We start from the raw sequence: 14,464 nt of genomic DNA, 5'->3' as shown, positions 1-14,464 counted from the left end.
TTGGATCGTTGAGAAAGGCAGTGTTGCAGATCAGAAGCCAAAAGACCGGGCAGGTACAAGGTACAACTAAGGTAGTTGGGAGGAGCTCTACATCAAGTAGACGATCAAAGTATCTTGTTGAGGGTAGATTGGTTGTCGATGGATTGACAACAAGCCCCAGTTTGTATTCTTGTACTAGTGGATAATTGAGGGCCATTATCCCTAGTACGGGAGCCCTAGACTGTTGTATTATGTATTGATTAATATAACGAAATTGGGTTGAAAATTGTAAAAAGTTGTCCATATTTTGTGCACTAGTAGATTTACTGTTGTTTATATTCCGTTGTGCAAAGTAGTATCATTGTGATTCTTGGTTTGGTAGCGTCAGAGATTCTAAGATTCTATCCTAGACCCAAGATCATGGAAAAACAACATGGTATCAGAGGGTATCTGAGCTACTTTGAGGGACAGTGAATCAGAGTGTGCACAGCGAAGCAACTTAGAGGGAGTTGTGGGTGTCTAGATCATGGAGCAGAGGGTTCAGCTGAAGACATGGAGATGTGGTCTTGATTGGCTTGGTAGCGAGATTGGCTAGGAGTTCTGGTGGATTGGTGGTGAGCCTGGTGAACAACAATTTGTTGTAGGGCAGATTGTTGATCATGGACTTTCGTTGATTTGTCATGGATGGTTGGGACAACTCGAGGGTTTCTTTGGCTTGGACGAGATCAGGTTGATCGAGATGGCTTCATGTGATGGACTACAGATTGGCAAGCTAGAGTCTTCATCGGATCGTGGTGTTGCATATCCGAGATTGGAGGGATTTTCACGAGTGGTATTTGATCCAGGAGGATGAGTGCTTGCAGCACTGAGCCAGTGGATTTTGTGTAGGCTCAGAGGGGGTCTAGCGAGTAGCCCTATAGAGGTTTGGGATCTTCAAGTTCAGATGTGATGAGGCAGAGGCACTACCGAGATTGTCGGGTTCATTCTACAAGGTATGCTGCAGTGATGGATGTCAAATGGGCTAGTGTCGCCAGAGATGATGATGGTTACTTCCTAGCCTTGGAAGTACCTCCATCGCTAAGAGGGAGTGTTTATTTCTGGTAGCTTGGGAGGTACTCCAAGCCCTAGGGTTTGGGGTTTGGAGGGCAAAGCGCCACAAGAGTCACTTGTGGGCTTGAAACCCAAGGTTGGGGTTTTGCACCCATAGTGATTTGGGCCAAAACCATGGACACATTTCAACATGTGATGGATGAGGATGATGGCTCTTGTCGAGATGAATCCGACACAATGAAGATCATCTGATTCTAAGTTGTAGAAATGGAGTTGTGAATTTTTGAAGTTATGTGTGGGCATGGTAGACCATGGCACAAGGTCAATGTCGACTTCATGTCAATAAGCATTATGACAAGTTGTCAATCCCACACATGTGACTTGATGGAGCCCTTCTATTGTGTATAAATATAAGGTGGAGGAAAGTCATTTGACACATCCAAGAAGCATCTTTCATAGTTGTTAAAATTGGCAACTAGGGCCAAACTCCATGTGGGTCATCTTATTTATGGCAGCTGATATTTTTCTTGGATCCCTCTCATCAAGAGGTGTAGGATTGATCTAAAGATCATTCAATTCCGATAAGTATTCATGGAGTTATGAATTTATTTGTGTTATAAGACAAATTGTCAAGTTGGCCAGCAACTTATGTAGGCTCAAAAGCCCAATAGTCATGTCTATTCATCATCTACGTTTTAGTATAAATAGAAGAGGACTTGAAGTCATTTGAGAGACATATTCTTCATGTGATCTCCTCCTCTCCACGTCTTTGGGTTTTTGGTGAAGGAGAGACACTAAGAATATACGCTGGGGTAAGTAGATGATGCCCTAGCTGCAATAAATGATGCCCTAGCTGCAGAAGATGATGAACTAGCCGCGGTAAGGATTACGCTGTCTCAAGAGGCTCAATCCGCAGATGAAAGGAGGGCTAATATAGGCCCCAAACAAAGGCCTGAATATGCTGTCTATTGACACTATATGCAGCAAGAAAGAGACTCTTTATCTGCAGTCAGGAAGAGGATCTATATACAGTTCTTGAGGAGATGATTTGCTGTCGAAAGGAGATTCATACGCAGCCCTAATCCGCAGTCAAAGAGGATACTCTAAACGTTGTTCATAAGAGCCTTAAATGAGATCCCTAACTCGCTGTTCTAAGCCGTAGTCATCAAGGGGTTCATCTACAGCTATAGGAGGCATTACACAGCCCTAAGTAGAGCCACAGTTGCACTATAACTGCTGGGCTTATGCTGCACTAGAAGCTATCCTTCATCCGTTAACGAAGGCTTCAAGCAGCTCCTAATTTCCGCTATCATAATGAAGATTCTATGTGAGGTAATGAGAACTATACGCTGACCTTATACACAGTCATACGCTGTCCTAAATGAGATTATACATCGCTGCAAGGAGAGGCTTAATACGCTGCCTTAGGAAGCCTCTATACACTATCAAGAGGAAGACATAATCTCACATCTATCCACAGTTTGATGAAACTTCTATCTGCCCTGATCACAGTCCAAGAAGGAGGTTCCAGCCACTGCAAACAAGGTCTCAAGCTACTTTTATAGCTGTAGGTGACAGCATGACCTTTTCTGTATTGTTAGGGTATGATATGATGGGCAAAGCATTCAATGAGGAGGAGCTATGGGGCTGCTGCATAATTGGGTTACTGTATGAAGAGACAAGGTTGCAATCAACAGCTGGGCTAGGCCACAGGCCATAGCCAGCAGTTGTAGGCCTCTTCAAGTGCAGCGTTCAGACCCTATAAGGCCATGCATCGTTGAAGCAAATATGTACAGGCAAGCTGCAGTCTATAGGTGGACTGTGGGGTTTGTTTAGAGTGTTGTAGCTCACAGCATTTGTACTCTATCTGGTGTCCAGCTCTGCTATGAAATGCATCAATCCTTACTGTATATGAAAGGTGCTCAGTGAAGCAGCAAAGGAGGAAGAGTGTTATAGGAGGAAAGCTTCAGTATTCTAGCTATTTGATTGAGCTGCTCTAGGCCTATCACCTGCCATTTTGTGTTATCTTCATGGTGAAGATCTTTGATTGCTGATCCCTTGTCTTGTCAAGTCAAAGTGTTGACTTCTGATGTATATGTACTATCTCTCTCTCTGCTGAACTATTGAAGAACATAGAAGAAGAATTTATCAAGGGTTTCCCCACATTGGGGTTTGTCCCTAGCTAGTGCCATATCTTGTGTCCTCTTGTCTTGGCTTGTCTTCTGCGATTTTAATTTATATTTATGTTCTATCTGCAATTTACTTTAATGCTGATGTGATTGCTAATCTGGAAAAGATATTGAGCTAACTGTGAAAATTGAAATAAATTGCTCTAGCATAGAACATACCTAAAAATAACATGGAATCAGAGTTGAGGTGAAGACAATGCCCAAGATAGAGTGAAAGGGCAATCACCGAAGACAGTTGGGACAGGATAATAGGGTCAATGGGTTCCTCATCCCTCTTCTAATTCACCAAGGGTGAAGTCGAAGCAGAGAATATTATCAGAATGGCGCAGCAGAAGTTTCTAATGGCCTACCTAAAGATCACTTCATTGGAAATTTCGGATCTACAGGTGGAAGGAAAGGCGGATGCCTTGGTTGCAATAAGTTCAACCATTATGCGAAGGAGTGTCCGAATGGCAGAGACACATCTCTTGATAAAGATAACAATCATTCCGGGACATCTTCAATGATCAAAGGAATGATAGGTAATACAGTGCATCAAGGAGAACTGGTCAACTCTTCAAAGAAAGCAAGGAACCTCGGTGCTTCAAGGCACTTCATCGGATAGATGGATGCACTCTCTAATTTGGTAGAGATGGAAACAATCATGGGATTATACTTGGAGCCGATGCCACCTATCCCGGAAAGGATGTAGGGAATGTTATCCCTCAAGTAAATGAGGGTAACTCGATTCATTTACAGAATCTCTTTTATGTACCTGATCGCAAGAAGAACCTGGTGTCGATTTCGGCAATGGAAGTCAAAGGTTTCAAGATGGCACTCATCGATGGAAAGGTACGTGTTTGAAAATAGAATTTTCAAAAATGTTTTTGAGTTCAGGGTTGTATCAGGTTGCAGGAAGTCCACTAGGGACCATGTCCATTGACACATAGCACCGAAGGTCTGTGAGTCAGATGGTGACAGGGATGCCTGAATTCAAAAAGAGCATGAAAGTACATGTTTGAGATGTACCGAAGGAAAATCTTACAAGGGGACCATTCCCCTCATATAGCAAGTCCACAAGTTTGAAACAATCCAAGGGGTTTGAGATTGATGATCGGGAATCTCATGTATACAGGTGGAAGAAAGCCCTCTATGGTTTGAAGCAAAACAACCCAGGCATAGTATGAGAGGATTGATAGCTGTCTAATGAAGCTGAGATTCACTAGGAGTGAAACCGATCCAAACTATTACCCGAAGGTTGTGGATGATAGACCTCTCATACCGGCACCTTATGAGGACGACCTATTTCTGACAGGTGCAGACCCTCTCATTTGCAGAAGTAAGAGGGAGTTGGATTCCGGATGTGGAATGATAAACTGCAAGCCTGTGACTACCTCGAGGATCTTAACTTTCAGAAGTTATATGGCAGTGATGCGGACCAGATTTGGGAAATGCCTCTGAGTTTCATAAACTCATTCGCATTGACGTTCTTTGTGAACTTCCGTCCAGACATATGTTTTGCAGTTAGCATGGTGAGCTCATATTTGATTGAGCCTCACTGGATTGATGCCAAGAATCTTCTAAAATATCTTCGGGGCACAATCTCTCATGGATTGAGATACATTGCCAGATTATTCGAATGCTGACTGGGCAGGTAGTGTGGAGGATCACTAGAGCACTTCCCAGTGCTAGTTCTCTTTGGATTCTGCTTCGATATCATGGATGAGAAGGAAGCAGAAGACGGTTGTTATAAGCACCACCGAGACCGAATACATAGCTATGTGTATGATCTCGTATGAAGCTGCCTGGTTGAGGAAGCTCTTCAGTGAATCGTTTGTACACATGATGAATACCACTGTGATTCTCTGTGACAACCAGAGGTGGGATTCGATTATTGAGGAATCCCATATTCGATGATTACTCCAGCAGATAGACATCAGATACTACCTTATCTGGGATATGGTAAGTCTATGAGCGAGGAAGCTCCATCGTTGTGAGATGATGTACAGGTCGCTACACTTTGTCCAAGCCCAGGAGGAAAGATCAAATCTATGATTTTCCCGAACGACTTGGAGTCGTCAAGAGACCCTTGTAAAAGGGTCCTACATGTTGCATGCATTGAGCTCTGGGAGCTCTGGGGGCTTGGGGTACTTACTGGAGCAACATACGACCACAGGGTGACTCACCCTCCCCTGGTGGTGCGCTATGAACAGGATGATTAGTTCTCATGTGGGCCAGGATGATTCGTTCTCCGTGGTGACAGTGGAACAGGATGATTCGTTCTCCTGTGGGCCAGGATGATTCGTTCTCTGTGGCGATTGTGGAACAGGATGATTCGTTCTCCTGTAGACCAGGTTGATTAGTTCTCTGTGGCATCCACTGGACAGGATGATTCGTTCTCCTGTGGACAAGATGATTAGCTCTCCTGTCAAAGCATCCTACCCATGCAGTCTGGGACTCATGGGAAGTACCTCATCTGATCAATGAGCAGGGAAATGAGGATAGGGACCATAGTAGTACCAATGGATGCATCGTTGTATCTACCGTACTCCCTATGCTAGGATACCTTCATTGATCTGGGATCAATGATACTAGTCTGGGACCAGTGAGAGTGGTACATACTCTGAAACTAACTTCGGGTCAATAGAGGACTGGTTTGGGACCAGTGGTACACACTCTGAGATGACTTCGGGTCAGTGGAGAATGGTATGACACATTCTCGATCAATTCTTCTTCTTCATGGTTCAGCAGAGCTGAGCTGAGCAGGGCTGAGCAGAGCAGAGCTGAACAGAGTAGAGCTGAGCAGAGCAGAGTAGAGCTGAGCAAAGCAGTGCAGGGCACTGATGACAGAGATAGTATAGTTGGACATATGGATTAGCGGATGGAATTCTCCCTAGTTGAGAGGGAGTGTTAAAATTGGCAACTAGGGCCAAACTCCATGTGGGTCATCTTATTTATGGTTGCTGGTATTTTTCTTGGATCCCTCTCATTGAGAGACGTATGATTGATCTAAAGATCATCCGATTCCGATAAGTATTCATGGAGTTATGAATTTATTTGTGTTATAAGACAAATTGTCAAGTCGGCCAGCAACTTATGTAGGCTCGGAAGCCCAATAGTCATGTCTATTCATCATCTACGTTTTAGTATAAATAGAAGAGGACTTGAAGTCATTTGAGAGACATATTGTTCACGTGATCTCCTTCTCTCCACGTCTTTGGGTCTTTGGTGAAGGAGAGACACTAAGAATATATGTTGGGCTAAGTAGATGATGCCCTAGCTGCAGTAGATGATGCCCTAGCCGCAGAAGATGATGCCCTAGCTGCAGTAAGGATTACGCTGTCTCAAGAGGCTCAATCCGCAGATGAAAGGAGGGCTAATATAGGCCCCAAACAAAGGCCTGAATCCGCTGTCTATTGACACTATATGCAGCAAGAAAGAGACTCTTTATCCGCAGTCAGGAAGAGGATCTATACACAGTTCTAGAGGAGATGATTTTCTGTCCAAAGGAGCTTCATACGCAGCCCTAATCCGCAGTCAAAGAAGATACTCTAAACGTTGTTCATAAGAGCCCTAAATGAGATCCCTAACTCACTGTTCTAAGCCGCAGTCATCAAGGGGTTCATCTACAGCTATAGGAGGCATTACACAGCCCTAAGTAGAGCCACAGTTGCACTATAACTGCTGGGCTTATGCTGCACTAGAAGCTGTCCTTCATCTGTTAAAGAAGGCTTCAAGCAGCTCCTAATTTCCGCTGTCATAATGAAGATTCTATTTGAGGTAATGAGAACTATACGCTGACCTTATACACAGTCATATGCTGTCCTAAATGAGATTATACATCGCTGCAAGGAGAGGCCTAATACGCTGCCTTAGGAAGCCTCTATACGCTATCAAGAGGAAGATATAATCTCACATCTATCCACAGTTTGATGAAGCTTCTATCTGCCCTGATCACAGTCCAAGAAGGAGGTTCCAGCCACTGCAAACAAGGTCTCAAGCTACTTTTATAGTTGTAGGTGACAGCATGACCTTTTCTGTATTGTTAGGGTATGATATGATGGGCAAAGCATTCAATGAGGAGGAGCTATGGGGCTGCTGCATAATTGGGTTACTGTATGAAGAGACAAGGTTGCAATCAACAGCTGGGCTAGGCCACGGGCCATAACCAACAGTTGTAGGCCTCTTCAAGTGCAGCATTCAGACCCTATAAGGCCATGCATCGTTGAAGCAAATATGTACAGGCAAGCTGCAGTCTATAGGTGGACTGTGGGGTTTGATTAGAGTGTTGTAGCTCACAGCATTTGTACTCTATCTGGTGTCCAGCTCTGCTATGAAATGCATCAGTCCTTGCTGCATATGAAAGGTGCTCAGTGAAGCAGCAAAGGAGGAAGAGTGTTATAGGAGGAAAGCTTCAGTATTCTAGCTATTTGATTGAGCTGCTCTCGGCCTATCATCTACCATTTTGTGCTATCTTCATGGTGAAGATCTTTGATGACTGATCTCTTATCTTGTCAAGTCAAAGTGTTGACTTCTAATGTATATGTACTATCTCTCTCTCTACTGAACTATTGAAGAACATAGAAGAAGAATTTATCAAGGGTTTCCCCACATTGGGGTTTGTCCCTGGCTAGCGCCATTTCTTGTGTCCTCTTGTCTTGGCTTGTCTTCTGCGATTTATATTTATGTTTTATCTGCAGTTTACTTTAATGCTGATGTGATTGCTAACCTGGGAAAGATATTGAGCTAACTGTGAAAATTGAAATAAATTGCTCTAGCATAGAACATACCTAAAATTAACAATAGTCTACAAATCAAGAAAGGCAGTGCGAGTGCAAGTAGCTCGAGTGCGGGTAGCACGAGTGCAAGAACGCGCGAGTGCTGGAATGTGCGACTGCAGGAACGTGCAAGTGCAGGAGCGTGAGTGCAAGAACGTGCGAGTGCAGGGACGCACGAGTGCAAGAACACGCGTGTGCAGGAACACAAGTGCGGGAAACATGAGTGAGGGTTGAGCATGTAGCAGATTGCACTAGGGTGATGCAGAGGTTAGGCAGGGCTAGGAATGTATTTTATTGATGTGTTAAGGTTGAATTGATGCTAGTGAATGATGTCCTAGGAGAGGACAATTTGGAATTCTGTCGGCATCCATGTGGAAGGGTTTTCTAGGCGTTGGATACCTTAACTAGAAGCAGATGCTACAACAAGTATTGGTCACTCGTGGATTGTTGGAGGGTAGTGTGAGAGTGGACCAAGTGTGAACGTGGATTGGGCATTTATGATCTACTGGAGAACAGCATGATAGTGTCCAAGTTGGAGCTCGGTGTGCAACACTTTGATGGAAAAAAGTGGTTGCTAGAGTGGCAGTTGTTGAACTCGAGGGTTGACGAACCAAAGGAGTAGTTGAGCAACCCTAGACTTGTGTGTGGAGAAGGACTTCTATAGCAAATGATGGGCAGTCCTCCTAGTCCGTGTTCATTGTGGGAGATGGACATCTTGCAATGATAGGTGGCAGCGCTCTGTGCCCTATGTTAGTCTTCATTAGAGCAACGCATGAAGACTATAGTGCGTTGATGTCCCTGAGTAGCTGAGGAGCAATAGTGGGCAGATCGAGAGTTGTTCACAAGTGGAGATGTGAACAACTCGACAAGGGTCTTGATGTGTTGTGCCCTTGATGGACTAAGGCACAACTGGTGAGCAGATTGACAGCCAAGATTCAGTGGCCAGATGGACTTGGATCGTTGATATAGTGTTGCAGATCGGGAGCCGAAGGACTAGGCAAGTACAGGGTACGACCAAGGTAGCTCTGAGGAGCTCTACATCAACTTGACGGTCAAAGTATATTGTTGAGCGTAGATTGTCGATGGATTGACACCAAGCCCCAATTTGTATTCCTGTACTAGTGGATATTTGAAGGCCATTATCCCTAGTACGGGAGCCCTAGAATGTTGTATTATATGTTGATTAATATAACGAAGTTGGGTTGAAAATTGTAAAAAGTTGTCCATATTTTGTGCACTAGTAGATTCACTGTTGTTTATATTTCATCGTGCAAAGTAGTAGCATTGTGATTCTTGGTTTGGTAGTGTCAGAGATTCTAAAATTCTATCCTAGACCCAAGATAGTGGAAAAACAACAAGAACTTCTTGCATAGGTTTAGTGAGGATGTGCCGGAAATGATTTGACATATTTCCTTAATGACCACGTTAGAAAGATGATGACTAATTCCATCTTGTAATTCACTTTAAAAATGAAAGAAAAAGTGAAAGTCCAGTGTTTTGAAGTCAACTATTCTTGGGAATCTAAATGAAATGTTCTAGAAGTTCTGTAACATTAATGACTTAGAATAGGATTTCATCTCTGTTGTACATCTCATGATTTTGACAGGTGGCAGCTAGGATTGAGGAGATTAGTTATCCTCTCTCAAAGCATAAATAGGACAAGAGAGGAGAGATCTCACACACATGAGAAGAGAACAAGAAACCTATGAGGAGGAAGAGTGCATAGAGAAGAGAAGAAGAGAAAATCTATGAAAGAGACTAGAAAGTACAGCAGGCCATACAATCTATACCACTGTTGTAGCTGTCTTTTCTTTATGCACAGGCGATACATCTTCAGATCTCACCTTACTTCTTCAGCTATATCCATACAGGGTATTGTTGGAGTGTGCTTCAATGATTGAGAGAGAGAAAGAGTGATTTGTTGTCCAGGAAAGGTAGAAATCGAGCAGGTTGTACTACTGTAGCTGTACCATAGTTTTAAAAACCGTTTTGAAAAACCGGTAACCGGTCAAACCGGCCGGTTAGCTAGCTGGCCGGTCGGAACCGGCCTAAAAACCCGGTTTAACCCATCACTTGCCCGATTTTTTGACCTAACCGGTAAAAACCGGCCGGTTTAGGACAAAACCGGCCGGTTTTAGGCACAACTTGTGACCTGTGATCAGAGTCGGTACTACATTCAGTGTGCTCATGCCCATGATGAAAATTTACAAATATGGTAGATAAATACACAGATATGTGGCACCAACAAATACCCAAGTTCTACAAAACAAGTGACAGGATGAGAAATGTGGATATAGTAAACTGTAGCACTTATCTAAACATAGACCAACTGGAGTGAAAGAGACCTAATCTTTAGGCTCTGATGCCAAAATAGGTATAAGCTAAAGGTGGGAGCAAGATGGGAAGCAAAAGCACTTCAATTTTATTAACTTGGAGAACATAGCTTATCCATTAAAAGTGAAGCGAGGGTCCTTAGATAGAAAAGGAACCCTATCATAAATTTGACACCTTATGTAACTCCCCAACATACCAATTTAATATATAAATAGGAGTCATGCATACAGCTGGAGAATCTAAATGATAAACACTATACTAGACGACAAATTGTACTAGAAGTTACAACTTACAACTTACAATGTCACAACAAGACAAAGTCACAAAGAAATATTATAATATTACAAAATGTGATGAGCACAAGTGAGTCATGACAGGATTGTATGGCTTGACTCATGACAGTGACTTCACAAACAGTGCAACAGTGATGACTGCAGCATGACAGAGAGGTATGGCTATGATCTATGGACAGTGAAAGTGGCAATGACACAGTAATCCTCTTGATGGCAGTAACCTGGTATTACGAGTAAGCAAGTGACAGCAGTGTTAGTGGACAGTTGGATCAGTGGGAGCAGTGAAAAGTTGCATAGAGGGAGCAGGAAGTGCAAAAGGAAGATGCAGTGAGAATAGCAGTAGGCAGCAGTCATAGAGCAGCAATGAATGTGTGAATTGATTGATTGTAAAGGAAACTGAAGACCCCTGCAAACTTAGTCTGCATATCTTTAGACTTGGGGAGTCTTGTACTACCTTCCAGGTTTACCTGCTAAATGTTGGATGTACATCATACATAACTGAGCTTATTGTTGAGCAAATTCTTGTGTACTCTCCTTGATGTCATTGGTGGCATTGATACTGAGGTTGCAGATCAGGCTGAGGCATCCTCAGACTCTGAACCAGATGATGTCTATGTAGCTCCTGATGATGATCCTGTGTCTAGTAGTGGTGATGGACTTGATGATTGATCATGTGTACACTGTAGACTTGTAGTAGGCCAATGGCCTCATAGCTTGCAGCATTGTTTTTGGACTTTATAGGCCATTTAGAGCCTCATTTCTTATGTATTTTGCTATTTTGTCGATGATATGTATTGCACTCGGTGCCATTTTGATATAATCACCTTTGCATGGTATATAAATGAGCAAACTTTGCATATTTTGTCTCTATTGGCTTGGAATCATGGTTTTACATCTTAAAAATAGTTTTGTTTCATTAAAAATTAATTATTTAATGTATTTTTTTAAAACCGGTTCGTTTAGACCAAACCAGTCCCGGTTAGACCGGTTCCGGTCGGTAAACCGGTTCATTAGGTGGACCGGTCCGGTCACCGGTTCCGGTTTTAAAAACACTGAGCTGTACCCTCTTTTCACAGGTCATACACTATCGTTTGAGGTGATTTTATTGACCATACAGCTGCTGGTTCAAAGCAAGTTACAATAAGCTTTGATCAAAGGAATGAAAATCTCATTTGAAGAAGAGATATCTGTGTACATGTTTTTTTCTTTTGTTACTCATTTTTCAACTATTTGTGTAATTGATGCAATGTCCAGAAAAGGTAATATTATGTTGTTAAATAAATATGTAATAGAACATTAGGAGAGCAGTGACCTAGGCTTGAAAAATTCAAAATTTGGAACCTCTCACTTCACCCAATGGACACTCAAGGGTGGATTATTTCATGGGAAGCTATTGTTTGTCATAATCAGAGGTTGGAGTATGATGAAGGCTCAAAATCAAAGAAAGGAGCCATAGGTGGCATGGCAACAGGTTGAGGAGGCTTGCATTTTTCTTGAAGAGGATATCCATAATGTGACTCTTCAAGAAGAGACTATGAAGCTGAAGATGGTTGTTCATAGAGAAGAATATATTGCTAGGGGTGCTGAGTTTATTTTCATCCATAATTGATTCAAGAAGGGGATGAAGGCTCCAAGTTTACTTTGACTTCCTCCAAAACCTGAAGGAAAGTTGTTGCTGATAGGGCACTTGGCTTGCATAGGGATGATGGTCCTCTTTCCAAGAGCCCTGTGGAGGTCAAAGGTATGTTTAGCTCACACTTTCAAAATAACTTTTCTCCTTATCCTCTAACAGATGGGGTGGTTGCTTCCAGAGATGCTTGTTGCAAGGTTGTTCCTTGCAAGGTTTCCAATCGTGATAGCGACAAGTTGGACACAGAATTTTCAATGGAGAAGCCTTGTGCTACTTTGGCTTCCATGCAAAAGGGAAAGTATCTAGATATAGATAGTCTTCCTTGTGAGTGCTATATGGCCATGTGGGACACCATTGGTGATGATTTTTTTTATTTGAATTTTGAATTGCTCACTTCAGGTTGCATTTCAGAATTTCTCAACCAAGGGTTGGTCAAACTAATTCCTAAGATTGCAACTAGACATTCCATTAGGGGTTGGTAATCTATTCCCCTAACCAATGCCCCTCTTTTTTCATTTATTTGACCTCCTCCTCCTCTCTTCATTTTCTATAGCCTTGTTTTAATTTATACCCTCCCCCCCATTGATTTTATTTTATTACATAAAAAGATTTTATTGCTAAAAAAATTATTGTATTATTGTATTCTTATTTTAACAACCAAACAGGAAAACTTGAGGGAGCGATGGAATGTGCTGGAGTTTTTTTCTTCAGCTTGCGAATCTGAACATGTCACCGCTGACAAGCTTCTGCTCACTTCAGATGCCCTCAACGTACAGTGTCTTGAAGGTTTTTGGCCTCTCTGTGGGTTAGTGCAAGGTTACAGCCGTTTTGAGAAAATCGGGGTGGGGATCCGACCAGCTCAATATTCTTTGATAAAGTTTCCTGCAGATAGTTGGGGTTCGGCCCTTAGTTTTATCTCTGCCGTCAGAAATCTCTACCTTGCACACACTGATCTAACACCTATCCTTAATGTTTACGTAGGACCTGTCAGTTCGTTTTGATGAATTCGCAGGCGAGGGGAAATTGTGGAAGCTTAATCCACTTTCTCTTTCATTTTTTGCTTAGATCGAGATGCGGACACTCTGTGATATATGCAGATACGGCACCACTTTTCTCACTGTCCGATTGTAATAGATTGCAACTGCATTATGGGCGTGAATGAAGAATTGTCCCAGATCCGACCCAGGTCTCAGATCTGGCCACTTTTTCTTTGTGCTCGTAGGCCTTTTTTTCAGAATACAGATTTGGATCTGGAGGGTTCTTTTCAAATCTTCGTAAAAACCCTAAGTGGGAAATCCTTTCTATAAGGGCTTGGGCCTCGGATCTAGTGAAAGATCTGAAAAAGAATGTCCACTATAACTTGGGTATACCGGTAAACCTATAAAATTTGTTTTATGAAGGTAAATCATTACAAGACGACAATCGGTTGAAAGACTACGACATTGAACATAATTCCACTATTATCATCAATATGAAATACAGGAAGGAAACCCAGGAACAAATAATCCAAATGGACCAGCTTCGTCTGCTAGATCCCCAAATGGTCCAGTGTCGTTAAAGAATGTCATGAAAGGGAAAGTTGCTATACCAGATGGACAAACCCCAAATCTGCCAACCCTAGGTCCATACATTATTGAACGGATGGAAAAAGTACTAGACATGACAATAGATATGCCAGAGGTAAGTAGTCTCTTCACAACCCTCCAAGATGGAGCCCTTATACGTAGATTTAATGGTTTATGACCCAAGTCAGAAGACTTACATCAGTAGGTCTTCACCAACTGGACCAATAACTATGATATCTACTAGTGCTCCAAGGGGTTTTATGTTGTACAATTTGACACTCGAAAAGATCTGGATTTTGTTTTAAACAAGGGGCCATGGTTTTGGGGTAGGGTGGGCCTCTTCGTAACTCCATGGGTTTCCAAATTTTGATGCCATAACGATGGTGGCTACAAAGATGCATGTGTGCGTGAAACTACACAATCTCCCTCTCCCCTTCCGGCACCACCAAGTATTAGAAGGTATTGGAAAGAAATTGAAGAGGTTTTTGAAGACGGATCAAGAAAGAATTGAAAAAGGATTTTTTACCTTTGTAAAGATTTGTGCCGAGATAGACATTAGTAAAGAATTACCAAATCATATCCATCTATCTCATAAATATTTTAAATGGACTCAAATATTAGATTTTCAAAACACGGCATTCAGGGGGTCGGATTTGTCTACAAACAA

General features: G+C 42.4%; 1 protein-coding gene across 1 annotated transcript in view; it reads right to left on the bottom strand.

Annotated features, from left to right (window-relative positions):
* LOC149206534 (structural polyprotein) overlaps window positions 1–14,464 on the bottom strand; it is a 77,408-nt gene that overhangs the window by 5,198 nt on the left and 57,746 nt on the right. The gene's annotated exons all lie outside the window — the stretch shown is intronic.

Source organism: Pinus tabuliformis, chromosome 1_2 (genome assembly GCF_031772625.1).
Source record: "Pinus tabuliformis cultivar Carrire ecotype Pingquan chromosome 1_2, CPIR1, whole genome shotgun sequence".
NCBI classification, from domain to species: Eukaryota; Viridiplantae; Streptophyta; class Pinopsida; order Pinales; family Pinaceae; genus Pinus; species Pinus tabuliformis.
The sequence above is the reverse complement of the archived record's forward strand: the minus strand, read 5'-3'. Positions and strand labels throughout refer to the sequence as shown.